The sequence below is a fragment of the Pleurodeles waltl genome, chromosome 10 (assembly GCF_031143425.1).
Source record: "Pleurodeles waltl isolate 20211129_DDA chromosome 10, aPleWal1.hap1.20221129, whole genome shotgun sequence".
In the NCBI taxonomy this organism is placed as follows: Eukaryota; Metazoa; Chordata; class Amphibia; order Caudata; family Salamandridae; genus Pleurodeles; species Pleurodeles waltl.
This window is the reverse complement of record NC_090449.1, coordinates 329,825,586-329,851,102: the sequence shown is the minus strand read 5'-3', so window position 1 is coordinate 329,851,102 and position 25,517 is coordinate 329,825,586. Positions and strand designations below refer to the sequence as shown.

The window sequence follows — 25,517 nt, the reverse complement described above, 5'->3', positions numbered from 1 at the left end:
TCTAAATTAGCTGCCGAGCACCAACGCAGCCATCCTTGCGCCATGGTACAAGGATGGCTGCGTGGAGGGGGAAATTGTTTTTGTTCAGGAAGGCACACCTTCCTGCACAACAGAAATCTTCAGTGGCGATATGTTCGTGCAGCACACATAGAAAGAGCAAAAATGAGGAGAAATGAAAACATTTCTGCTCGTTTCTCCACTATAACGACACCCATTGTATGGCGCTTGGATTTTGGCGCTGCCACAGATTTACAAAAACTCGTAAAACTGGAGCAGCATCAAAATGCTATGGTGTTGCAGTGGCCCACCCAGAGCAACGCCCATTGCACGCCCCTTCCAGGGAAAGGGCTGCGTGTGAAGGGGCCGTATTTACAAGGTGGTGTTAAGCCACAAAACGTGGTTGAACGGCGTCTTGTAAATACGGCACAGTACATAGTGCCACCGGGGCGTCACTAAAGATGATGTGCCGGTGGCGATAGGGCCTTGTAAGTCTGGCCCTTTCTTTGCTCAAGGTGTATGTTCTTGGTGAAGGTAGGAAAGCCATTTTCGCTCTCATACCTTCCTTCCTTGGCTGGCTTGACCACAGTAGGCCCAGGCTTCAATGGAAAGGTCAAAAAGGGAGCAACTGACTGCCGTAAGGTGTATCGTCTTCTCTTGGTGAGTTGAGACCGATGCCCTTGGAGCGTAGTACCTCACGATGGTGAGGGATAGACACAGCCTCTTTAATTTCAATTTACCTGTCAGGTGAGGTGGTAAATGCAAATAATGTGATAAAGCACAGCAACTTGCTGTTTCTGCCTGGCCTCGAACCAGGGACCTTTCGCGTGTAAGGCGAACGTGATAACCACTACACTACAGAAACAGACATGCCTGCTTATTTGCTTCATGTGGCTATGCATTGGACTGGAACCACTGCACTGGAAACAGACACACCTGCTTTCTTTATGTGGCTATGCTTTGGACTGGAATGCAAGGACTAAGGGACAATATTCATGACGCTCAAAGCTGAGCCTTTCTGACAGGATCTCTTCCTTTGGAAGAAAGGAACTGGGATCACTTTCATTCCAAGAGGTGATTTCAAAACCAGCCCTGCAATTACTTTGGAGAAGCACTGTGCATTTCATGTTCCAACGAGAAGTGCTGCTCCAACACAAAAAAGCAGTTAGAAAGAAATCCCGCACTCCTTCATCATGCCGAACTGCCTCGACACCAGTAGAAAGCATGCAATGCATTCCACCATGGCATCTTACAAGAGTGGAAAGCAGAAATACTCCTGTTTAAAAACAGATCGAACCTATGAAGGCACGGGCTCGTCCGGGATTTGAACCCGGGACCTCTCACACCCAAAGCGAGAATCATACCCCTAGACCAACGAGCCTGCTGCTGCAAAAGCCTTTCAAACATCTTCTGAAGTGTCTTTGTGAAAAAGCCGGGCCACTTGGAGACTCTCCTTCTAAGCGTGCCATAGCAATTGATGTTTTGTGCCAAGGGTTTTTTTTTTGCCTCTAGCAAGGCAAGAGGTAGTCAAGAAGCCCTATGCTAGCAAGCTGAACTGTGGCGCTGATGAGAAAAGCAGACCCTTTCTGGTAGTTGTACGCCTCCGCAGGACCTGGGCCCTTGCACCGTAGACTTCCAGACCAGAAGCACTGAAGGGCCTGCCATCTCTTGCGCCTGAGCCAGAGGAGCATGCCTCTTGTATTCAAGCACAATTGCTCGCTCAGTGCTCGATCAGGCGAGATTTATATGAGTGCCTCACAGGCCTGAAACACTCACCTGGGAGACGCGGGGTGGCTGAATTCCCAGAATGGCCTTCGATAGGAAAATCACCTCCTTTCCTCCCGACTCATTTCAGAATTGGGTGAAAATCGCAAGACAGTGTTCAGGGGTGCATGGGTACTGCCTACTCCCAGCTGCCTCTCTGTCTTCTTCATGTTAATTTCAAGTCACAAGGAGGGACCATTGCCATTCTGCTCCGCCCACCTAACCAGGAAACCCAGGTTGAGCTTGTCTGCCTGTTGTTGTTGCAGGGGCAGTGCCTTCTCTGCCCAAAAGTGGCAGGAGAGCCTCACTTCAAACGATGGAATCAACTGCTTAAGTAGAAACCAGCATGGTAGTTACAGTGATAAGGTGCAGCTCTAACAGAAGGCGTGACTGAGATGCCCCTTCCAGAAATACATGGAATGCTGATTGAGGGCCCAGCCGGAGGGTTGGTGGATTTCTTTTCATATGCTACAGCAGCTTGCAAAGATAGTGTTGTGGGGAGCTGGCTGTGCAAGCAGAGGAAGATTTAAGGGCAGAAAATAGACCTATCAGAAGTGCGATATGAACCCACAACTACATGAGCAAACCAGGATGCTTAGCTTAACTGAAGATCAAGCTCTCTTGAGGCTGCCGCCTTAGACCACTCGGCCATCCTGACAGCTGAGTCTGTGTTTAGGTCTGACTCCTCAGTCTGCACTTGTCGATGCTGCCGCTTGCAATGTTCCTATCAAGGTGACAGGTTTAAAGGCCCCACAATATAACATGGCCAAGAAAAAAAAAAGTAAAAAACAGAATAAGAAACCAGGCACATGCACGACTACGCAAAGATGCAGATAACTTTTTACCGGCCTGCAATAGTAATACAAGTTTTACACAGGTCACAAGTTTTTAAAGGCCATCCCTGAGTGAGACTAAGCTTTTAGGGAGCAAACACAAAAGCAGACACTGCCCATTGTTTCTGCCCGGTCTCAAACCGGGGACCTTTCGCGTGTTAGGCGAACGTGATAACCACTACACTACAGAAACAAGCATGAGGGCTTGACTGAAGGAGCAAAATTCCCCTCATATGTTTGCCCGATTGCCTCTATACTTGATCAGCAGTTGCTCGCAAAGCGAGGAGTAAGTGTGAAAATTGCAGCGTTGTCAGCCAGCAAGCGTACACTCAGATGTACTGAAAAGTCACAGCTGCGGGTAGAGACAAATATCTGATGCCTAAATGCCTGAAACCAGAGCCTGTGAAAGCATCACACAGAGCACACTGAAAGCAAGCAGGAAGGAAGCCAAGGCATGGTGATCCTTTTTTTCTCCTGAGGCTAAAAATATTTTGCACAACAATGCTTTGAGTGGAATGAGGAATCTTCAAGCTTTGTGTATTTTGAGTAAAATTTGTGTGTTTTCTGCTAAAAAGGGTGTGTTGGGGATTTGGACCCGGACACCAACGAGCGAGGGCACAGAAGCACCACTGCTCAGACCCTGCTCCTAGGGTTGAGGGCAGAGAGTGGGCGAATACATCGCAAGGCAAGAAAATGCACATGGTTCTCTCTTCTGCAATATGACTAGAGTCATTTCCATGGTCGTCATCGAACATGACATAAAACGCCTCTATCCTTTAGACCTTTTGGCCCATAATTACAAGAGGATGACTGAGTGAGACGCTCTGCCAAATTTGGCAGCCTCGCACTCAGTCATTTTCAAAATGCAGGGAAGCGCCGTATTTAGTAGAATACAGCGCACCCCTGTGCTTCCCTCTGCGCCAGCTCTAAATTAGCTGCCGAGCACCAACGCAGCCATCCTTGCGCCATGGTACAAGGATGGCTGCGTGGAGGGGGAAATTGTTTTTGTTCAGGAAGGCACACCTTCCTGCACAACAGAAATCTTCAGTGGCGATATGTTCGTGCAGCACACATAGAAAGAGCAAAAATGAGGAGAAATGAAAACATTTCTGCTCGTTTCTCCACTATAACGACACCCATTGTATGGCGCTTGGATTTTGGCGCTGCCACAGATTTACAAAAACTCGTAAAACTGGAGCAGCATCAAAATGCTATGGTGTTGCAGTGGCCCACCCAGAGCAACGCCCATTGCACGCCCCTTCCAGGGAAAGGGCTGCGTGTGAAGGGGCCGTATTTACAAGGTGGTGTTAAGCCACAAAACGTGGTTGAACGGCGTCTTGTAAATACGGCACAGTACATAGTGCCACCGGGGCGTCACTAAAGATGATGTGCCGGTGGCGATAGGGCCTTGTAAGTCTGGCCCTTTCTTTGCTCAAGGTGTATGTTCTTGGTGAAGGTAGGAAAGCCATTTTCGCTCTCATACCTTCCTTCCTTGGCTGGCTTGACCACAGTAGGCCCAGGCTTCAATGGAAAGGTCAAAAAGGGAGCAACTGACTGCCGTAAGGTGTATCGTCTTCTCTTGGTGAGTTGAGACCGATGCCCTTGGAGCGTAGTACCTCACGATGGTGAGGGATAGACACAGCCTCTTTAATTTCAATTTACCTGTCAGGTGAGGTGGTAAATGCAAATAATGTGATAAAGCACAGCAACTTGCTGTTTCTGCCTGGCCTCGAACCAGGGACCTTTCGCGTGTAAGGCGAACGTGATAACCACTACACTACAGAAACAGACATGCCTGCTTATTTGCTTCATGTGGCTATGCATTGGACTGGAACCACTGCACTGGAAACAGACACACCTGCTTTCTTTATGTGGCTATGCTTTGGACTGGAATGCAAGGACTAAGGGACAATATTCATGACGCTCAAAGCTGAGCCTTTCTGACAGGATCTCTTCCTTTGGAAGAAAGGAACTGGGATCACTTTCATTCCAAGAGGTGATTTCAAAACCAGCCCTGCAATTACTTTGGAGAAGCACTGTGCATTTCATGTTCCAACGAGAAGTGCTGCTCCAACACAAAAAAGCAGTTAGAAAGAAATCCCGCACTCCTTCATCATGCCGAACTGCCTCGACACCAGTAGAAAGCATGCAATGCATTCCACCATGGCATCTTACAAGAGTGGAAAGCAGAAATACTCCTGTTTAAAAACAGATCGAACCTATGAAGGCACGGGCTCGTCCGGGATTTGAACCCGGGACCTCTCACACCCAAAGCGAGAATCATACCCCTAGACCAACGAGCCTGCTGCTGCAAAAGCCTTTCAAACATCTTCTGAAGTGTCTTTGTGAAAAAGCAGGGCCACTTGGAGACTCTCCTTCTAAGCGTGCCATAGCAATTGATGTTTTGTGCCAAGGGGTTTTTTTTTGCCTCTAGCAAGGCAAGAGGTAGTCAAGAAGCCCTATGCTAGCAAGCTGAACTGTGGCGCTGATGAGAAAAGCAGACCCTTTCTGGTAGTTGTACGCCTCCGCAGGACCTGGGCCCTTGCACCGTAGACTTCCAGACCAGAAGCACTGAAGGGCCTGCCATCTCTTGCGCCTGAGCCAGAGGAGCATGCCTCTTGTATTCAAGCACAATTGCTCGCTCAGTGCTCGATCAGGCGAGATTTATATGAGTGCCTCACAGGCCTGAAACACTCACCTGGGAGACGCGGGGTGGCTGAATTCCCAGAATGGCCTTCGATAGGAAAATCACCTCCTTTCCTCCCGACTCATTTCAGAATTGGGTGAAAATCGCAAGACAGTGTTCAGGGGTGCATGGGTACTGCCTACTCCCAGCTGCCTCTCTGTCTTCTTCATGTTAATTTCAAGTCACAAGGAGGGACCATTGCCATTCTGCTCCGCCCACCTAACCAGGAAACCCAGGTTGAGCTTGTCTGCCTGTTGTTGTTGCAGGGGCAGTGCCTTCTCTGCCCAAAAGTGGCAGGAGAGCCTCACTTCAAACGATGGAATCAACTGCTTAAGTAGAAACCAGCATGGTAGTTACAGTGATAAGGTGCAGCTCTAACAGAAGGCGTGACTGAGATGCCCCTTCCAGAAATACATGGAATGCTGATTGAGGGCCCAGCCGGAGGGTTGGTGGATTTCTTTTCATATGCTACAGCAGCTTGCAAAGATAGTGTTGTGGGGAGCTGGCTGTGCAAGCAGAGGAAGATTTAAGGGCAGAAAATAGACCTATCAGAAGTGCGATATGAACCCACAACTACATGAGCAAACCAGGATGCTTAGCTTAACTGAAGATCAAGCTCTCTTGAGGCTGCCGCCTTAGACCACTCGGCCATCCTGACAGCTGAGTCTGTGTTTAGGTCTGACTCCTCAGTCTGCACTTGTCGATGCTGCCGCTTGCAATGTTCCTATCAAGGTGACAGGTTTAAAGGCCCCACAATATAACATGGCCAAGAAAAAAAAAAGTAAAAAACAGAATAAGAAACCAGGCACATGCACGACTACGCAAAGATGCAGATAACTTTTTACCGGCCTGCAATAGTAATACAAGTTTTACACAGGTCACAAGTTTTTAAAGGCCATCCCTGAGTGAGACTAAGCTTTTAGGGAGCAAACACAAAAGCAGACACTGCCCATTGTTTCTGCCCGGTCTCGAACCGGGGACCTTTCGCGTGTTAGGCGAACGTGATAACCACTACACTACAGAAACAAGCATGAGGGCTTGACTGAAGGAGCAAAATTCCCCTCATATGTTTGCCCGATTGCCTCTATACTTGATCAGCAGTTGCTCGCAAAGCGAGGAGTAAGTGTGAAAATTGCAGCGTTGTCAGCCAGCAAGCGTACACTCAGATGTACTGAAAAGTCACAGCTGCGGGTAGAGACAAATATCTGATGCCTAAATGCCTGAAACCAGAGCCTGTGAAAGCATCACACAGAGCACACTGAAAGCAAGCAGGAAGGAAGCCAAGGCATGGTGATCCTTTTTTTCTCCTGAGGCTAAAAATATTTTGCACAACAATGCTTTGAGTGGAATGAGGAATCTTCAAGCTTTGTGTATTTTGAGTAAAATTTGTGTGTTTTCTGCTAAAAAGGGTGTGTTGGGGATTTGGACCCGGACACTAACGAGCGAGGGCACAGAAGCACCACTGCTCAGACCCTGCTCCTAGGGTTGAGGGCAGAGAGTGGGCGAATACATCGCAAGGCAAGAAAATGCACATGGTTCTCTCTTCTGCAATATGACTAGAGTCATTTCCATGATCGTCATCGAACATGACATAAAACGCCTCTATCCTTTAGACCTTTTGGCCCATAATTACAAGAGGATGACTGAGTGAGACGCTCTGCCAAATTTGGCAGCCTCGCACTCAGTCATTTTCAAAATGCAGGGAAGCGCCGTATTTAGTAGAATACAGCGCACCCCTGTGCTTCCCTCTGCGCCAGCTCTAAATTAGCTGCCGAGCACCAACGCAGCCATCCTTGCGCCATGGTACAAGGATGGCTGCGTGGAGGGGGAAATTGTTTTTGTTCAGGAAGGCACACCTTCCTGCACAACAGAAATCTTCAGTGGCGATATGTTCGTGCAGCACACATAGAAAGAGCAAAAATGAGGAGAAATGAAAACATTTCTGCTCGTTTCTCCACTATAACGACACCCATTGTATGGCGCTTGGATTTTGGCGCTGCCACAGATTTACAAAAACTCGTAAAACTGGAGCAGCATCAAAATGCTATGGTGTTGCAGTGGCCCACCCAGAGCAACGCCCATTGCACGCCCCTTCCAGGGAAAGGGCTGCGTGTGAAGGGGCCGTATTTACAAGGTGGTGTTAAGCCACAAAACGTGGTTGAACGGCGTCTTGTAAATACGGCACAGTACATAGTGCCACCGGGGCGTCACTAAAGATGATGTGCCGGTGGCGATAGGGCCTTGTAAGTCTGGCCCTTTCTTTGCTCAAGGTGTATGTTCTTGGTGAAGGTAGGAAAGCCATTTTCGCTCTCATACCTTCCTTCCTTGGCTGGCTTGACCACAGTAGGCCCAGGCTTCAATGGAAAGGTCAAAAAGGGAGCAACTGACTGCCGTAAGGTGTATCGTCTTCTCTTGGTGAGTTGAGACCGATGCCCTTGGAGCGTAGTACCTCACGATGGTGAGGGATAGACACAGCCTCTTTAATTTCAATTTACCTGTCAGGTGAGGTGGTAAATGCAAATAATGTGATAAAGCACAGCAACTTGCTGTTTCTGCCTGGCCTCGAACCAGGGACCTTTCGCGTGTAAGGCGAACGTGATAACCACTACACTACAGAAACAGACATGCCTGCTTATTTGCTTCATGTGGCTATGCATTGGACTGGAACCACTGCACTGGAAACAGACACACCTGCTTTCTTTATGTGGCTATGCTTTGGACTGGAATGCAAGGACTAAGGGACAATATTCATGACGCTCAAAGCTGAGCCTTTCTGACAGGATCTCTTCCTTTGGAAGAAAGGAACTGGGATCACTTTCATTCCAAGAGGTGATTTCAAAACCAGCCCTGCAATTACTTTGGAGAAGCACTGTGCATTTCATGTTCCAACGAGAAGTGCTGCTCCAACACAAAAAAGCAGTTAGAAAGAAATCCCGCACTCCTTCATCATGCCGAACTGCCTCGACACCAGTAGAAAGCATGCAATGCATTCCACCATGGCATCTTACAAGAGTGGAAAGCAGAAATACTCCTGTTTAAAAACAGATCGAACCTATGAAGGCACGGGCTCGTCCGGGATTTGAACCCGGGACCTCTCACACCCAAAGCGAGAATCATACCCCTAGACCAACGAGCCTGCTGCTGCAAAAGCCTTTCAAACATCTTCTGAAGTGTCTTTGTGAAAAAGCAGGGCCACTTGGAGACTCTCCTTCTAAGCGTGCCATAGCAATTGATGTTTTGTGCCAAGGGGTTTTTTTTTGCCTCTAGCAAGGCAAGAGGTAGTCAAGAAGCCCTATGCTAGCAAGCTGAACTGTGGCGCTGATGAGAAAAGCAGACCCTTTCTGGTAGTTGTACGCCTCCGCAGGACCTGGGCCCTTGCACCGTAGACTTCCAGACCAGAAGCACTGAAGGGCCTGCCATCTCTTGCGCCTGAGCCAGAGGAGCATGCCTCTTGTATTCAAGCACAATTGCTCGCTCAGTGCTCGATCAGGCGAGATTTATATGAGTGCCTCACAGGCCTGAAACACTCACCTGGGAGACGCGGGGTGGCTGAATTCCCAGAATGGCCTTCGATAGGAAAATCACCTCCTTTCCTCCCGACTCATTTCAGAATTGGGTGAAAATCGCAAGACAGTGTTCAGGGGTGCATGGGTACTGCCTACTCCCAGCTGCCTCTCTGTCTTCTTCATGTTAATTTCAAGTCACAAGGAGGGACCATTGCCATTCTGCTCCGCCCACCTAACCAGGAAACCCAGGTTGAGCTTGTCTGCCTGTTGTTGTTGCAGGGGCAGTGCCTTCTCTGCCCAAAAGTGGCAGGAGAGCCTCACTTCAAACGATGGAATCAACTGCTTAAGTAGAAACCAGCATGGTAGTTACAGTGATAAGGTGCAGCTCTAACAGAAGGCGTGACTGAGATGCCCCTTCCAGAAATACATGGAATGCTGATTGAGGGCCCAGCCGGAGGGTTGGTGGATTTCTTTTCATATGCTACAGCAGCTTGCAAAGATAGTGTTGTGGGGAGCTGGCTGTGCAAGCAGAGGAAGATTTAAGGGCAGAAAATAGACCTATCAGAAGTGCGATATGAACCCACAACTACATGAGCAAACCAGGATGCTTAGCTTAACTGAAGATCAAGCTCTCTTGAGGCTGCCGCCTTAGACCACTCGGCCATCCTGACAGCTGAGTCTGTGTTTAGGTCTGACTCCTCAGTCTGCACTTGTCGATGCTGCCGCTTGCAATGTTCCTATCAAGGTGACAGGTTTAAAGGCCCCACAATATAACATGGCCAAGAAAAAAAAAAGTAAAAAACAGAATAAGAAACCAGGCACATGCACGACTACGCAAAGATGCAGATAACTTTTTACCGGCCTGCAATAGTAATACAAGTTTTACACAGGTCACAAGTTTTTAAAGGCCATCCCTGAGTGAGACTAAGCTTTTAGGGAGCAAACACAAAAGCAGACACTGCCCATTGTTTCTGCCCGGTCTCGAACCGGGGACCTTTCGCGTGTTAGGCGAACGTGATAACCACTACACTACAGAAACAAGCATGAGGGCTTGACTGAAGGAGCAAAATTCCCCTCATATGTTTGCCCGATTGCCTCTATACTTGATCAGCAGTTGCTCGCAAAGCGAGGAGTAAGTGTGAAAATTGCAGCGTTGTCAGCCAGCAAGCGTACACTCAGATGTACTGAAAAGTCACAGCTGCGGGTAGAGACAAATATCTGATGCCTAAATGCCTGAAACCAGAGCCTGTGAAAGCATCACACAGAGCACACTGTAAGCAAGCAGGAAGTGAGACAAGGCATGGTGATCCTTTTTTTCTCCTGAGGCTAAAAATATTTTGCACAACAATGCTTTGAGTGGAATGAGGAATCTTCAAGCTTTGTGTATTTTGAGTAAAATTTGTGTGTTTTCTGCTAAAAAGGGTGTGTTGGGGATTTGGACCCGGACACCAACGAGCGAGGGCACAGAAGCACCACTGCTCAGACCCTGCTCCTAGGGTTGAGGGCAGAGAGTGGGCGAATACATCGCAAGGCAAGAAAATGCACATGGTTCTCTCTTCTGCAATATGACTAGAGTCATTTCCATGATCGTCATCGAACATGACATAAAACGCCTCTATCCTTTAGACCTTTTGGCCCATAATTACAAGAGGATGACTGAGTGAGACGCTCTGCCAAATTTGGCAGCCTCGCACTCAGTCATTTTCAAAATGCAGGGAAGCGCCGTATTTAGTAGAATACAGCGCACCCCTGTGCTTCCCTCTGCGCCAGCTCTAAATTAGCTGCCGAGCACCAACGCAGCCATCCTTGCGCCATGGTACAAGGATGGCTGCGTGGAGGGGGAAATTGTTTTTGTTCAGGAAGGCACACCTTCCTGCACAACAGAAATCTTCAGTGGCGATATGTTCGTGCAGCACACATAGAAAGAGCAAAAATGAGGAGAAATGAAAACATTTCTGCTCGTTTCTCCACTATAACGACACCCATTGTATGGCGCTTGGATTTTGGCGCTGCCACAGATTTACAAAAACTCGTAAAACTGGAGCAGCATCAAAATGCTATGGTGTTGCAGTGGCCCACCCAGAGCAACGCCCATTGCACGCCCCTTCCAGGGAAAGGGCTGCGTGTGAAGGGGCCGTATTTACAAGGTGGTGTTAAGCCACAAAACGTGGTTGAACGGCGTCTTGTAAATACGGCACAGTACATAGTGCCACCGGGGCGTCACTAAAGATGATGTGCCGGTGGCGATAGGGCCTTGTAAGTCTGGCCCTTTCTTTGCTCAAGGTGTATGTTCTTGGTGAAGGTAGGAAAGCCATTTTCGCTCTCATACCTTCCTTCCTTGGCTGGCTTGACCACAGTAGGCCCAGGCTTCAATGGAAAGGTCAAAAAGGGAGCAACTGACTGCCGTAAGGTGTATCGTCTTCTCTTGGTGAGTTGAGACCGATGCCCTTGGAGCGTAGTACCTCACGATGGTGAGGGATAGACACAGCCTCTTTAATTTCAATTTACCTGTCAGGTGAGGTGGTAAATGCAAATAATGTGATAAAGCACAGCAACTTGCTGTTTCTGCCTGGCCTCGAACCAGGGACCTTTCGCGTGTAAGGCGAACGTGATAACCACTACACTACAGAAACAGACATGCCTGCTTATTTGCTTCATGTGGCTATGCATTGGACTGGAACCACTGCACTGGAAACAGACACACCTGCTTTCTTTATGTGGCTATGCTTTGGACTGGAATGCAAGGACTAAGGGACAATATTCATGACGCTCAAAGCTGAGCCTTTCTGACAGGATCTCTTCCTTTGGAAGAAAGGAACTGGGATCACTTTCATTCCAAGAGGTGATTTCAAAACCAGCCCTGCAATTACTTTGGAGAAGCACTGTGCATTTCATGTTCCAACGAGAAGTGCTGCTCCAACACAAAAAAAGCAGTTAGAAAGAAATCCCGCACTCCTTCATCATGCCGAACTGCCTCGACACCAGTAGAAAGCATGCAATGCATTCCACCATGGCATCTTACAAGAGTGGAAAGCAGAAATACTCCTGTTTAAAAACAGATCGAACCTATGAAGGCACGGGCTCGTCCGGGATTTGAACCCGGGACCTCTCACACCCAAAGCGAGAATCATACCCCTAGACCAACGAGCCTGCTGCTGCAAAAGCCTTTCAAACATCTTCTGAAGTGTCTTTGTGAAAAAGCAGGGCCACTTGGAGACTCTCCTTCTAAGCGTGCCATAGCAATTGATGTTTTGTGCCAAGGGTTTTTTTTTTGCCTCTAGCAAGGCAAGAGGTAGTCAAGAAGCCCTATGCTAGCAAGCTGAACTGTGGCGCTGATGAGAAAAGCAGACCCTTTCTGGTAGTTGTACGCCTCCGCAGGACCTGGGCCTTTGCACCGTAGACTTCCAGACCAGAAGCACTGAAGGGCCTGCCATCTCTTGCGCCTGAGCCAGAGGAGCATGCCTCTTGTATTCAAGCACAATTGCTCGCTCAGTGCTCGATCAGGCGAGATTTATATGAGTGCCTCACAGGCCTGAAACACTCACCTGGGAGACGCGGGGTGGCTGAATTCCCAGAATGGCCTTCGATAGGAAAATCACCTCCTTTCCTCCCGACTCATTTCAGAATTGGGTGAAAATCGCAAGACAGTGTTCAGGGGTGCATGGGTACTGCCTACTCCCAGCTGCCTCTCTGTCTTCTTCATGTTAATTTCAAGTCACAAGGAGGGACCATTGCCATTCTGCTCCGCCCACCTAACCAGGAAACCCAGGTTGAGCTTGTCTGCCTGTTGTTGTTGCAGGGGCAGTGCCTTCTCTGCCCAAAAGTGGCAGGAGAGCCTCACTTCAAACGATGGAATCAACTGCTTAAGTAGAAACCAGCATGGTAGTTACAGTGATAAGGTGCAGCTCTAACAGAAGGCGTGACTGAGATGCCCCTTCCAGAAATACATGGAATGCTGATTGAGGGCCCAGCCGGAGGGTTGGTGGATTTCTTTTCATATGCTACAGCAGCTTGCAAAGATAGTGTTGTGGGGAGCTGGCTGTGCAAGCAGAGGAAGATTTAAGGGCAGAAAATAGACCTATCAGAAGTGCGATATGAACCCACAACTACATGAGCAAACCAGGATGCTTAGCTTAACTGAAGATCAAGCTCTCTTGAGGCTGCCGCCTTAGACCACTCGGCCATCCTGACAGCTGAGTCTGTGTTTAGGTCTGACTCCTCAGTCTGCACTTGTCGATGCTGCCGCTTGCAATGTTCCTATCAAGGTGACAGGTTTAAAGGCCCCACAATATAACATGGCCAAGAAAAAAAAAAGTAAAAAACAGAATAAGAAACCAGGCACATGCACGACTACGCAAAGATGCAGATAACTTTTTACCGGCCTGCAATAGTAATACAAGTTTTACACAGGTCACAAGTTTTTAAAGGCCATCCCTGAGTGAGACTAAGCTTTTAGGGAGCAAACACAAAAGCAGACACTGCCCATTGTTTCTGCCCGGTCTCGAACCGGGGACCTTTCGCGTGTTAGGCGAACGTGATAACCACTACACTACAGAAACAAGCATGAGGGCTTGACTGAAGGAGCAAAATTCCCCTCATATGTTTGCCCGATTGCCTCTATACTTGATCAGCAGTTGCTCGCAAAGCGAGGAGTAAGTGTGAAAATTGCAGCGTTGTCAGCCAGCAAGCGTACACTCAGATGTACTGAAAAGTCACAGCTGCGGGTAGAGACAAATATCTGATGCCTAAATGCCTGAAACCAGAGCCTGTGAAAGCATCACACAGAGCACACTGAAAGCAAGCAGGAAGGAAGCCAAGGCATGGTGATCCTTTTTTTCTCCTGAGGCTAAAAATATTTTGCACAACAATGCTTTGAGTGGAATGAGGAATCTTCAAGCTTTGTGTATTTTGAGTAAAATTTGTGTGTTTTCTGCTAAAAAGGGTGTGTTGGGGATTTGGACCCGGACACCAACGAGCGAGGGCACAGAAGCACCACTGCTCAGACCCTGCTCCTAGGGTTGAGGGCAGAGAGTGGGCGAATACATCGCAAGGCAAGAAAATGCACATGGTTCTCTCTTCTGCAATATGACTAGAGTCATTTCCATGGTCGTCATCGAACATGACATAAAACGCCTCTATCCTTTAGACCTTTTGGCCCATAATTACAAGAGGATGACTGAGTGAGACGCTCTGCCAAATTTGGCAGCCTCGCACTCAGTCATTTTCAAAATGCAGGGAAGCGCCGTATTTAGTAGAATACAGCGCACCCCTGTGCTTCCCTCTGCGCCAGCTCTAAATTAGCTGCCGAGCACCAACGCAGCCATCCTTGCGCCATGGTACAAGGATGGCTGCGTGGAGGGGGAAATTGTTTTTGTTCAGGAAGGCACACCTTCCTGCACAACAGAAATCTTCAGTGGCGATATGTTCGTGCAGCACACATAGAAAGAGCAAAAATGAGGAGAAATGAAAACATTTCTGCTCGTTTCTCCACTATAACGACACCCATTGTATGGCGCTTGGATTTTGGCGCTGCCACAGATTTACAAAAACTCGTAAAACTGGAGCAGCATCAAAATGCTATGGTGTTGCAGTGGCCCACCCAGAGCAACGCCCATTGCACGCCCCTTCCAGGGAAAGGGCTGCGTGTGAAGGGGCCGTATTTACAAGGTGGTGTTAAGCCACAAAACGTGGTTGAACGGCGTCTTGTAAATACGGCACAGTACATAGTGCCACCGGGGCGTCACTAAAGATGATGTGCCGGTGGCGATAGGGCCTTGTAAGTCTGGCCCTTTCTTTGCTCAAGGTGTATGTTCTTGGTGAAGGTAGGAAAGCCATTTTCGCTCTCATACCTTCCTTCCTTGGCTGGCTTGACCACAGTAGGCCCAGGCTTCAATGGAAAGGTCAAAAAGGGAGCAACTGACTGCCGTAAGGTGTATCGTCTTCTCTTGGTGAGTTGAGACCGATGCCCTTGGAGCGTAGTACCTCACGATGGTGAGGGATAGACACAGCCTCTTTAATTTCAATTTACCTGTCAGGTGAGGTGGTAAATGCAAATAATGTGATAAAGCACAGCAACTTGCTGTTTCTGCCTGGCCTCGAACCAGGGACCTTTCGCGTGTAAGGCAAACGTGATAACCACTACACTACAGAAACAGACATGCCTGCTTATTTGCTTCATGTGGCTATGCATTGGACTGGAACCACTGCACTGGAAACAGACACACCTGCTTTCTTTATGTGGCTATGCTTTGGACTGGAATGCAAGGACTAAGGGACAATATTCATGACGCTCAAAGCTGAGCCTTTCTGACAGGATCTCTTCCTTTGGAAGAAAGGAACTGGGATCACTTTCATTCCAAGAGGTGATTTCAAAACCAGCCCTGCAATTACTTTGGAGAAGCACTGTGCATTTCATGTTCCAACAAGAAGTGCTGCTCCAACACAAAAAAGCAGTTAGAAAGAAATCCCGCACTCCTTCATCATGCCGAACTGCCTCGACACCAGTAGAAAGCATGCAATGCATTCCACCATGGCATCTTACAAGAGTGGAAAGCAGAAATACTCCTGTTTAAAAACAGATCGAACCTATGAAGGCACGGGCTCGTCCGGGATTTGAACCCGGGACCTCTCACACCCAAAGCGAGAATCATACCCCTAGACCAACGAGCCTGCTGCTGCAAAAGCCTTTCAAACATCTTCTGAAGTGTCTTAGTGAAAAAGCAGGGCCACTTGGAGACTCTCCTTCTAAGCGTGCCATAGCAATTGATGTTTTGTGCCAAGGGGTTTTTTTTTGCCTCTAGCAAGGCAAGAGGTAGTCAAGAAGCCCTATGCTAGCAAGCTGAACTGTGGCGCTGATGAGAAAAGCAGACCCTTTCTGGTAGTTGTACGCCTCCGCAGGACCTGGGCCCTTGCACCATATACTTCCAGACCAGAAGCACTGAAGGGCCTGCCATCTCTTGCGCCTGAGCCAGAGGAGCATGCCTCTTGTATTCAAGCACAATTGCTCGCTCAGTGCTCGATCAGGCTCGATCAGGCGAGATTTATATGAGTGCCTCACAGGCCTGAAACACTCACCTGGGAGACGCGGGGTGGCTGAATTCCCAGAATGGCCTTCGATAGGAAAATCACCTCCTTTCCTCCCGACTCATTTCAGAATTGGGTGAAAATCGCAAGACAGTGTTCAGGGGTGCATGGGTACTGCCTACTCCCAGCTGCCTCTCTGTCTTCTTCATGTTAATTTCAAGTCACAAGGAGGGACCATTGCCATTCTGCTCCTCCCACCTAACCAGGAAACCCAGGTTGAGCTTGTCTGCCTGTTGTTGTTGCAGGGGCAGTGCCTTCTCTGCCCAAAAGTGGCAGGAGAGCCTCACTTCAAACGATGGAATCAACTGCTTAAGTAGAAACCAGCATGGTAGTTACAGTGATAAGGTGCAGCTCTAACAGAAGGCGTGACTGAGATGCCCCTTCCAGAAATACATGGAATGCTGATTGAGGGCCCAGCCGGAGGGTTGGTGGATTTCTTTTCATATGCTACAGCAGCTTGCAAAGATAGTGTTGTGGGGAGCTGGCTGTGCAAGCAGAGGAAGATTTAAGGGCAGAAAATAGACCTATCAGAAGTGCGATATGAACCCACAACTACATGAGCAAACCAGGATGCTTAGCTTAACTGAAGATCAAGCTCTCTTGAGGCTGCCGCCTTAGACCACTCGGCCATCCTGACAGCTGAGTCTGTGTTTAGGTCTGACTCCTCAGTCTGCACTTGTCGATGCTGCCGCTTGCAATGTTCCTATCAAGGTGACAGGTTTAAAGGCCCCACAATATAACATGGCCAAGAAAAAAAAAAGTAAAAAACAGAATAAGAAACCAGGCACATGCACGACTACGCAAAGATGCAGATAACTTTTTACCGGCCTGCAATAGTAATACAAGTTTTACACAGGTCACAAGTTTTTAAAGGCCATCCCTGAGTGAGACTAAGCTTTTAGGGAGCAAACACAAAAGCAGACACTGCCCATTGTTTCTGCCCGGTCTCGAACCGGGGACCTTTCGCGTGTTAGGCAAACGTGATAACCACTACACTACAGAAACAAGCATGAGGGCTTGACTGAAGGAGCAAAATTCCCCTCATATGTTTGCCCGATTGCCTCTATACTTGATCAGCAGTTGCTCGCAAAGCGAGGAGTAAGTGTGAAAATTGCAGCGTTGTCAGCCAGCAAGCGTACACTCAGATGTACTGAAAAGTCACAGCTGCGGGTAGAGACAAATATCTGATGCCTAAATGCCTGAAACCAGAGCCTGTGAAAGCATCACACAGAGCACACTGAAAGCAAGCAGGAAGGAAGCCAAGGCATGGTGATCCTTTTTTTCTCCTGAGGCTAAAAATATTTTGCACAACAATGCTTTGAGTGGAATGAGGAATCTTCAAGCTTTGTGTATTTTGAGTAAAATTTGTGTGTTTTCTGCTAAAAAGGGTGTGTTGGGGATTTGGACCCGGACACCAACGAGCGAGGGCACAGAAGCACCACTGCTCAGACCCTGCTCCTAGGGTTGAGGGCAGAGAGTGGGCGAATACATCGCAAGGCAAGAAAATGCACATGGTTCTCTCTTCTGCAATATGACTAGAGTCATTTCCATGGTCGTCATCGAACATGACATAAAACGCCTCTATCCTTTAGACCTTTTGGCCCATAATTACAAGAGGATGACTGAGTGAGACGCTCTGCCAAATTTGGCAGCCTCGCACTCAGTCATTTTCAAAATGCAGGGAAGCGCCGTATTTAGTAGAATACAGCGCACCCCTGTGCTTCCCTCTGCGCCAGCTCTAAATTAGCTGCCGAGCACCAACGCAGCCATCCTTGCGCCATGGTACAAGGATGGCTGCGTGGAGGGGGAAATTGTTTTTGTTCAGGAAGGCACACCTTCCTGCACAACAGAAATCTTCAGTGGCGATATGTTCGTGCAGCACACATAGAAAGAGCAAAAATGAGGAGAAATGAAAACATTTCTGCTCGTTTCTCCACTATAACGACACCCATTGTATGGCGCTTGGATTTTGGCGCTGCCACAGATTTACAAAAACTCGTAAAACTGGAGCAGCATCAAAATGCTATGGTGTTGCAGTGGCCCACCCAGAGCAACGCCCATTGCACGCCCCTTCCAGGGAAAGGGCTGCGTGTGAAGGGGCCGTATTTACAAGGTGGTGTTAAGCCACAAAACGTGGTTGAACGGCGTCTTGTAAATACGGCACAGTACATAGTGCCACCGGGGCGTCACTAAAGATGATGTGCCGGTGGCGATAGGGCCTTGTAAGTCTGGCCCTTTCTTTGCTCAAGGTGTATGTTCTTGGTGAAGGTAGGAAAGCCATTTTCGCTCTCATACCTTCCTTCCTTGGCTGGCTTGACCACAGTAGGCCCAGGCTTCAATGGAAAGGTCAAAAAGGGAGCAACTGACTGCCGTAAGGTGTATCGTCTTCTCTTGGTGAGTTGAGACCGATGCCCTTGGAGCGTAGTACCTCACGATGGTGAGGGATAGACACAGCCTCTTTAATTTCAATTTACCTGTCAGGTGAGGTGGTAAATGCAAATAATGTGATAAAGCACAGCAACTTGCTGTTTCTGCCTGGCCTCGAACCAGGGACCTTTCGCGTGTAAGGCGAACGTGATAACCACTACACTACAGAAACAGACATGCCTGCTTATTTGCTTCATGTGGCTATGCATTGGACTGGAACCACTGCACTGGAAACAGACACACCTGCTTTCTTTATGTGGCTATGCTTTGGACTGGAATGCAAGGACTAAGGGACAATATTCATGACGCTCAAAGCTGAGCCTTTCTGACAGGATCTCTTCCTTTGGAAGAAAGGAACTGGGATCACTTTCATTCCAAGAGGTGATTTCAAAACCAGCCCTGCAATTACTTTGGAGAAGCACTGTGCATTTCATGTTCCAACGAGAAGTGCTGCTCCAACACAAAAAAGCAGTTAGAAAGAAATCCCGCACTCCTTCATCATGCCGAACTGCCTCGACACCAGTAGAAAGCATGCAATGCATTCCACCATGGCATCTTACAAGAGTGGAAAGCAGAAATACTCCTGTTTAAAAACAGATCGAACCTATGAAGGCACGGGCTCGTCCGGGATTTGAACCCGGGACCTCTCACACCCAAAGCGAGAATCATACCCCTAGACCAACGAGCCTGCTGCTGCAAAAGCCTTTCAAACATCTTCTGAAGTGTCTTTGTGAAAAAGCAGGGCCACTTGGAGACTCTCCTTCTAAGCGTGCCATAGCAATTGATGTTTTGTGCCAAGGGTTTTTTTTTTGCCTCTAGCAAGGCAAGAGGTAGTCAAGAAGCCCTATGCTAGCAAGCTGAACTGTGGCGCTGATGAGAAAAGCAGACCCTTTCTGGTAGTTGTACGCCTCCGCAGGACCTGGGCCCTTGCACCGTAGACTTCCAGACCAGAAGCACTGAAGGGCCTGCCATCTCTTGCGCCTGAGCCAGAGGAGCATGCCTCTTGTATTCAAGCACAATTGCTCGCTCAGTGCTCGATCAGGCGAGATTTATATGAGTGCCTCACAGGCCTGAAACACTCACCTGGGAGACGCGGGGTGGCTGAATTCCCAGAATGGCCTTCGATAGGAAAATCACCTCCTTTCCTCCCGACTCATTTCAGAATTGGGTGAAAATCGCAAGACAGTGTTCAGGGGTGCATGGGTACTGCCTACTCCCAGCTGCCTCTCTGTCTTCTTCATGTTAATTTCAAGTCACAAGGAGGGACCATTGCCATTCTGCTCCGCCCACCTAACCAGGAAACCCAGGTTGAGCTTGTCTGCCTGTTGTTGTTGCAGGGGCAGTGCCTTCTCTGCCCAAAAGTGGCAGGAGAGCCTCACTTCAAACGATGGAATCAACTGCTTAAGTAGAAACCAGCATGGTAGTTACAGTGATAAGGTGCAGCTCTAACAGAAGGCGTGACTGAGATGCCCCTTCCAGAAATACATGGAATGCTGATTGAGGGCCCAGCCGGAGGGTTGGTGGATTTCTTTTCATATGCTACAGCAGCTTGCAAAGATAGTGTTGTGGGGAGCTGGCTGTGCAAGCAGAGGAAGATTTAAGGGCAGAAAATAGACCTATCAGAAGTGCGATATGAACCCACAACTACATGAGCAAACCAGGATGCTTAGCTTAACTGAAGATCAAGCTCTCTTGAGGCTGCCGCCTTAGACCACTCGGCCATCCTGACAGCTGAGTCTGTGTTTAGGTCTGACTCCTCAGTCTGCACTTGTCGATGCTGCCGCTTGCAATGTTCCTATCAAGGTGACAGGTTTAAAGGCCCCACAATATAACATGGCCAAGAAAAAAAAAAGTAAAAAACAGAATAAGAAACCAGGCACATGCACGACTACGCAAAGATGCAGATAACTTTTTACCGGCCTGCAATAGTAATACAAGTTTTACACAGGTCACAAGTTTTTAAAGGCCATCCCTGAGTGAGACTAAGCTTTTAGGGAGCAAACACAAAAGCAGACACTGCCCATTGTTTCTGCCCAGTCTCGAACCGGGGACCTTTCGCGTGTTAGGCGAACGTGATAACCACTACACTACAGAAACAAGCATGAGGGCTTGACTGAAGGAGCAAAATTCCCCTCATATGTTTGCCCGATTGCCTCTATACTTGATCAGCAGTTGCTCGCAAAGCGAGGAGTAAGTGTGAAAATTGCAGCGTTGTCAGCCAGCAAGCGTACACTCAGATGTACTGAAAAGTCACAGCTGCGGGTAGAGACAAATATCTGATGCCTAAATGCCTGAAACCAGAGCCTGTGAAAGCATCACACAGAGCACACTGAAAGCAAGCAGGAAGGAAGCCAAGGCATGGTGATCCTTTTTTTCTCCTGAGGCTAAAAATATTTTGCACAACAATGCTTTGAGTGGAATGAGGAATCTTCAAGCTTTGTGTATTTTGAGTAAAATTTGTGTGTTTTCTGCTAAAAAGGGTGTGTTGGGGATTTGGACCCGGACACCAACGAGCGAGGGCACAGAAGCACCACTGCTCAGACCCTGCTCCTAGGGTTGAGGGCAGAGAGTGGGTGAATACATCGCAAGGCAAGAAAATGCACATGGTTCTCTCTTCTGCAATATGACTAGAGTCATTTCCATGGTCGTCATCGAACATGACATAAAACGCCTCTATCCTTTAGACCTTTTGGCCCATAATTACAAGAGGATGACTGAGTGAGACGCTCTGCCAAATTTGGCAGCCTCGCACTCAGTCATTTTCAAAATGCAGGGAAGCGCCGTATTTAGTAGAATACAGCGCACCCCTGTGCTTCCCTCTGCGCCAGCTCTAAATTAGCTGCCGAGCACCAACGCAGCCATCCTTGCGCCATGGTACAAGGATGGCTGCGTGGAGGGGGAAATTGTTTTTGTTCAGGAAGGCACACCTTCCTGCACAACAGAAATCTTCAGTGGCGATATGTTCGTGCAGCACACATAGAAAGAGCAAAAATGAGGAGAAATGAAAACATTTCTGCTCGTTTCTCCACTATAACGACACCCATTGTATGGCGCTTGGATTTTGGCGCTGCCACAGATTTACAAAAACTCGTAAAACTGGAGCAGCATCAAAATGCTATGGTGTTGCAGTGGCCCACCCAGAGCAACGCCCATTGCACGCCCCTTCCAGGGAAAGGGCTGCGTGTGAAGGGGCCGTATTTACAAGGTGGTGTTAAGCCACAAAACGTGGTTGAACGGCGTCTTGTAAATACGGCACAGTACATAGTGCCACCGGGGCGTCACTAAAGATGATGTGCCGGTGGCGATAGGGCCTTGTAAGTCTGGCCCTTTCTTTGCTCAAGGTGTATGTTCTTGGTGAAGGTAGGAAAGCCATTTTCGCTCTCATACCTTCCTTCCTTGGCTGGCTTGACCACAGTAGGCCCAGGCTTCAATGGAAAGGTCAAAAAGGGAGCAACTGACTGCCGTAAGGTGTATCGTCTTCTCTTGGTGAGTTGAGACCGATGCCCTTGGAGCGTAGTACCTCACGATGGTGAGGGATAGACACAGCCTCTTTAATTTCAATTTACCTGTCAGGTGAGGTGGTAAATGCAAATAATGTGATAAAGCACAGCAACTTGCTGTTTCTGCCTGGCCTCGAACCAGGGACCTTTCGCGTGTAAGGCGAACGTGATAACCACTACACTACAGAAACAGACATGCCTGCTTATTTGCTTCATGTGGCTATGCATTGGACTGGAACCACTGCACTGGAAACAGACACACCTGCTTTCTTTATGTGGCTATGCTTTGGACTGGAATGCAAGGACTAAGGGACAATATTCATGACGCTCAAAGCTGAGCCTTTCTGACAGGATCTCTTCCTTTGGAAGAAAGGAACTGGGATCACTTTCATTCCAAGAGGTGATTTCAAAACCAGCCCTGCAATTACTTTGGAGAAGCACTGTGCATTTCATGTTCCAACGAGAAGTGCTGCTCCAACACAAAAAAGCAGTTAGAAAGAAATCCCGCACTCCTTCATCATGCCGAACTGCCTCGACACCAGTAGAAAGCATGCAATGCATTCCACCATGGCATCTTACAAGAGTGGAAAGCAGAAATACTCCTGTTTAAAAACAGATCGAACCTATGAAGGCACGGGCTCGTCCGGGATTTGAACCCGGGACCTCTCACACCCAAAGCGAGAATCATACCCCTAGACCAACGAGCCTGCTGCTGCAAAAGCCTTTCAAACATCTTCTGAAGTGTCTTTGTGAAAAAGCAGGGCCACTTGGAGACTCTCCTTCTAAGCGTGCCATAGCAATTGATGTTTTGTGCCAAGGGTTTTTTCTTTGCCTCTAGCAAGGCAAGAGGTAGTCAAGAAGCCCTATGCTAGCAAGCTGAACTGTGGCGCTGATGAGAAAAGCAGACCCTTTCTGGTAATTGTACGCCTCCGCAGGACCTGGGCCCTTGCACCGTAGACTTCCAGACCAGAAGCACTGAAGGGCCTGCCATCTCTTGCGCCTGAGCCAGAGGAGCATGCCTCTTGTATTCAAGCACAATTGCTCGCTCAGTGCTCGATCAGGCGAGATTTATATGAGTGCCTCACAGGCCTGAAACACTCACCTGGGAGACGCGGGGTGGCTGAATTCCCAGAATGGCCTTCGATAGGAAAATCACCTCCTTTCCTCCCGACTCATTTCAGAATTGGGTGAAAATCGCAAGACAGTGTTCAGGGGTGCATGGGTACTGCCTACTCCCAGCTGCCTCTCTGTCTTCTTCATGTTAATTTCAAGTCACAAGGAGGGACCATTGCCATTCTGCTCCGCCCACCTAACCAGGAAACCCAGGTTGAGCTTGTCTGCCTGTTGTTGTTGCAGGGGCAGTGCCTTCTCTGCCCAAAAGTGGCAGGAGAGCCTCACTTCAAACGATGGAATCAACTGCTTAAGTAGAAACCAGCATGGTAGTTACAGTGATAAGGTGCAGCTCTAACAGAAGGCGTGACTGAGATGCCCCTTCCAGAAATACATGGAATGCTGATTGAGGGCCCAGCCGGAGGGTTGGTGGATTTCTTTTCATATGCTACAGCAGCTTGCAAAGATAGTGTTGTGGGGAGCTGGCTGTGCAAGCAGAGGAAGATTTAAGGGCAGAAAATAGACCTATCAGAAGTGCGATATGAACCCACAACTACATGAGCAAACCAGGATGCTTAGCTTAACTGAAGATCAAGCTCTCTTGAGGCTGCCGCCTTAGACCACTCGGCCATCCTGACAGCTGAGTCTGTGTTTAGGTCTGACTCCTCAGTCTGCACTTGTCGATGCTGCCGCTTGCAATGTTCCTATCAAGGTGACAGGTTTAAAGGCCCCACAATATAACATGGCCAAGAAAAAAAAAAGTAAAAAACAGAATAAGAAACCAGGCACATGCACGACTACGCAAAGATGCAGATAACTTTTTACCGGCCTGCAATAGTAATACAAGTTTTACACAGGTCACAAGTTTTTAAAGGCCATCCCTGAGTGAGACTAAGCTTTTAGGGAGCAAACACAAAAGCAGACACTGCCCATTGTTTCTGCCCAGTCTCGAACCGGGGACCTTTCGCGTGTTAGGCGAACGTGATAACCACTACACTACAGAAACAAGCATGAGGGCTTGACTGAAGGAGCAAAATTCCCCTCATATGTTTGCCCGATTGCCTCTATACTTGATCAGCAGTTGCTCGCAAAGCGAGGAGTAAGTGTGAAAATTGCAGCGTTGTCAGCCAGCAAGCGTACACTCAGATGTACTGAAAAGTCACAGCTGCGGGTAGAGACAAATATCTGATGCCTAAATGCCTGAAACCAGAGCCTGTGAAAGCATCACACAGAGCACACTGAAAGCAAGCAGGAAGGAAGCCAAGGCATGGTGATCCTTTTTTTCTCCTGAGGCTAAAAATATTTTGCACAACAATGCTTTGAGTGGAATGAGGAATCTTCAAGCTTTGTGTATTTTGAGTAAAATTTGTGTGTTTTCTGCTAAAAAGGGTGTGTTGGGGATTTGGACCCGGACACCAACGAGCGAGGGCACAGAAGCACCACTGCTCAGACCCTGCTCCTAGGGTTGAGGGCAGAGAGTGGGTGAATACATCGCAAGGCAAGAAAATGCACATGGTTCTCTCTTCTGCAATATGACTAGAGTCATTTCCATGGTCGTCATCGAACATGACATAAAACGCCTCTATCCTTTAGACCTTTTGGCCCATAATTACAAGAGGATGACTGAGTGAGACGCTCTGCCAAATTTGGCAGCCTCGCACTCAGTCATTTTCAAAATGCAGGGAAGCGCCGTATTTAGTAGAATACAGCGCACCCCTGTGCTTCCCTCTGCGCCAGCTCTAAATTAGCTGCCGAGCACCAACGCAGCCATCCTTGCGCCATGGTACAAGGATGGCTGCGTGGAGGGGGAAATTGTTTTTGTTCAGGAAGGCACACCTTCCTGCACAACAGAAATCTTCAGTGGCGATATGTTCGTGCAGCACACATAGAAAGAGCAAAAATGAGGAGAAATGAAAACATTTCTGCTCGTTTCTCCACTATAACGACACCCATTGTATGGCGCTTGGATTTTGGCGCTGCCACAGATTTACAAAAACTCGTAAAACTGGAGCAGCATCAAAATGCTATGGTGTTGCAGTGGCCCACCCAGAGCAACGCCCATTGCACGCCCCTTCCAGGGAAAGGGCTGCGTGTGAAGGGGCCGTATTTACAAGGTGGTGTTAAGCCACAAAACGTGGTTGAACGGCGTCTTGTAAATACGGCACAGTACATAGTGCCACCGGGGCGTCACTAAAGATGATGTGCCGGTGGCGATAGGGCCTTGTAAGTCTGGCCCTTTCTTTGCTCAAGGTGTATGTTCTTGGTGAAGGTAGGAAAGCCATTTTCGCTCTCATACCTTCCTTCCTTGGCTGGCTTGACCACAGTAGGCCCAGGCTTCAATGGAAAGGTCAAAAAGGGAGCAACTGACTGCCGTAAGGTGTATCGTCTTCTCTTGGTGAGTTGAGACCGATGCCCTTGGAGCGTAGTACCTCACGATGGTGAGGGATAGACACAGCCTCTTTAATTTCAATTTACCTGTCAGGTGAGGTGGTAAATGCAAATAATGTGATAAAGCACAGCAACTTGCTGTTTCTGCCTGGCCTCGAACCAGGGACCTTTCGCGTGTAAGGCGAACATGATAACCACTACACTACAGAAACAGACATGCCTG

General features: G+C 48.4%; 22 non-coding genes across 22 annotated transcripts; all 22 read right to left on the bottom strand.

Moving 5' to 3' along the window:
- Positions 1-789: 789 nt before the first annotated feature.
- TRNAV-UAC (transfer RNA valine (anticodon UAC)) lies at positions 790-862 on the bottom strand. Its single transcript has one exon. It is a non-coding gene; the product is annotated as a tRNA-Val (tRNA).
- A 444-nt stretch (positions 863-1,306) lies between these two features.
- TRNAP-UGG (transfer RNA proline (anticodon UGG)) lies at positions 1,307-1,378 on the bottom strand. The gene has a single exon. It is a non-coding gene; the product is annotated as a tRNA-Pro (tRNA).
- A 1,336-nt stretch (positions 1,379-2,714) lies between these two features.
- On the bottom strand, positions 2,715-2,787 carry TRNAV-AAC (transfer RNA valine (anticodon AAC)). Its single transcript has one exon. It is a non-coding gene; the product is annotated as a tRNA-Val (tRNA).
- A 1,521-nt stretch (positions 2,788-4,308) lies between these two features.
- Positions 4,309-4,381, bottom strand: TRNAV-UAC (transfer RNA valine (anticodon UAC)). Its single transcript has one exon. It is a non-coding gene; the product is annotated as a tRNA-Val (tRNA).
- A 444-nt stretch (positions 4,382-4,825) lies between these two features.
- Positions 4,826-4,897, bottom strand: TRNAP-UGG (transfer RNA proline (anticodon UGG)). Its single transcript has one exon. It is a non-coding gene; the product is annotated as a tRNA-Pro (tRNA).
- Positions 4,898-6,233: 1,336 nt separating this feature from the next.
- On the bottom strand, positions 6,234-6,306 carry TRNAV-AAC (transfer RNA valine (anticodon AAC)). The gene has a single exon. It is a non-coding gene; the product is annotated as a tRNA-Val (tRNA).
- Positions 6,307-7,827: 1,521 nt separating this feature from the next.
- Positions 7,828-7,900, bottom strand: TRNAV-UAC (transfer RNA valine (anticodon UAC)). The gene has a single exon. It is a non-coding gene; the product is annotated as a tRNA-Val (tRNA).
- A 444-nt stretch (positions 7,901-8,344) lies between these two features.
- TRNAP-UGG (transfer RNA proline (anticodon UGG)) lies at positions 8,345-8,416 on the bottom strand. The gene has a single exon. It is a non-coding gene; the product is annotated as a tRNA-Pro (tRNA).
- A 1,336-nt stretch (positions 8,417-9,752) lies between these two features.
- TRNAV-AAC (transfer RNA valine (anticodon AAC)) lies at positions 9,753-9,825 on the bottom strand. Its single transcript has one exon. It is a non-coding gene; the product is annotated as a tRNA-Val (tRNA).
- A 1,521-nt stretch (positions 9,826-11,346) lies between these two features.
- TRNAV-UAC (transfer RNA valine (anticodon UAC)) lies at positions 11,347-11,419 on the bottom strand. Its single transcript has one exon. It is a non-coding gene; the product is annotated as a tRNA-Val (tRNA).
- Positions 11,420-11,864: 445 nt separating this feature from the next.
- Positions 11,865-11,936, bottom strand: TRNAP-UGG (transfer RNA proline (anticodon UGG)). The gene has a single exon. It is a non-coding gene; the product is annotated as a tRNA-Pro (tRNA).
- Positions 11,937-13,272: 1,336 nt separating this feature from the next.
- On the bottom strand, positions 13,273-13,345 carry TRNAV-AAC (transfer RNA valine (anticodon AAC)). Its single transcript has one exon. It is a non-coding gene; the product is annotated as a tRNA-Val (tRNA).
- Positions 13,346-14,866: 1,521 nt separating this feature from the next.
- TRNAV-UAC (transfer RNA valine (anticodon UAC)) lies at positions 14,867-14,939 on the bottom strand. The gene has a single exon. It is a non-coding gene; the product is annotated as a tRNA-Val (tRNA).
- Positions 14,940-15,383: 444 nt separating this feature from the next.
- On the bottom strand, positions 15,384-15,455 carry TRNAP-UGG (transfer RNA proline (anticodon UGG)). The gene has a single exon. It is a non-coding gene; the product is annotated as a tRNA-Pro (tRNA).
- Positions 15,456-16,801: 1,346 nt separating this feature from the next.
- On the bottom strand, positions 16,802-16,874 carry TRNAV-AAC (transfer RNA valine (anticodon AAC)). The gene has a single exon. It is a non-coding gene; the product is annotated as a tRNA-Val (tRNA).
- A 1,521-nt stretch (positions 16,875-18,395) lies between these two features.
- Positions 18,396-18,468, bottom strand: TRNAV-UAC (transfer RNA valine (anticodon UAC)). Its single transcript has one exon. It is a non-coding gene; the product is annotated as a tRNA-Val (tRNA).
- Positions 18,469-18,912: 444 nt separating this feature from the next.
- Positions 18,913-18,984, bottom strand: TRNAP-UGG (transfer RNA proline (anticodon UGG)). Its single transcript has one exon. It is a non-coding gene; the product is annotated as a tRNA-Pro (tRNA).
- Positions 18,985-20,320: 1,336 nt separating this feature from the next.
- TRNAV-AAC (transfer RNA valine (anticodon AAC)) lies at positions 20,321-20,393 on the bottom strand. Its single transcript has one exon. It is a non-coding gene; the product is annotated as a tRNA-Val (tRNA).
- A 1,521-nt stretch (positions 20,394-21,914) lies between these two features.
- On the bottom strand, positions 21,915-21,987 carry TRNAV-UAC (transfer RNA valine (anticodon UAC)). Its single transcript has one exon. It is a non-coding gene; the product is annotated as a tRNA-Val (tRNA).
- Positions 21,988-22,431: 444 nt separating this feature from the next.
- TRNAP-UGG (transfer RNA proline (anticodon UGG)) lies at positions 22,432-22,503 on the bottom strand. The gene has a single exon. It is a non-coding gene; the product is annotated as a tRNA-Pro (tRNA).
- Positions 22,504-23,839: 1,336 nt separating this feature from the next.
- Positions 23,840-23,912, bottom strand: TRNAV-AAC (transfer RNA valine (anticodon AAC)). The gene has a single exon. It is a non-coding gene; the product is annotated as a tRNA-Val (tRNA).
- Positions 23,913-25,433: 1,521 nt separating this feature from the next.
- On the bottom strand, positions 25,434-25,506 carry TRNAV-UAC (transfer RNA valine (anticodon UAC)). Its single transcript has one exon. It is a non-coding gene; the product is annotated as a tRNA-Val (tRNA).
- Between the last annotated feature and the right edge of the window lie 11 nt (positions 25,507-25,517).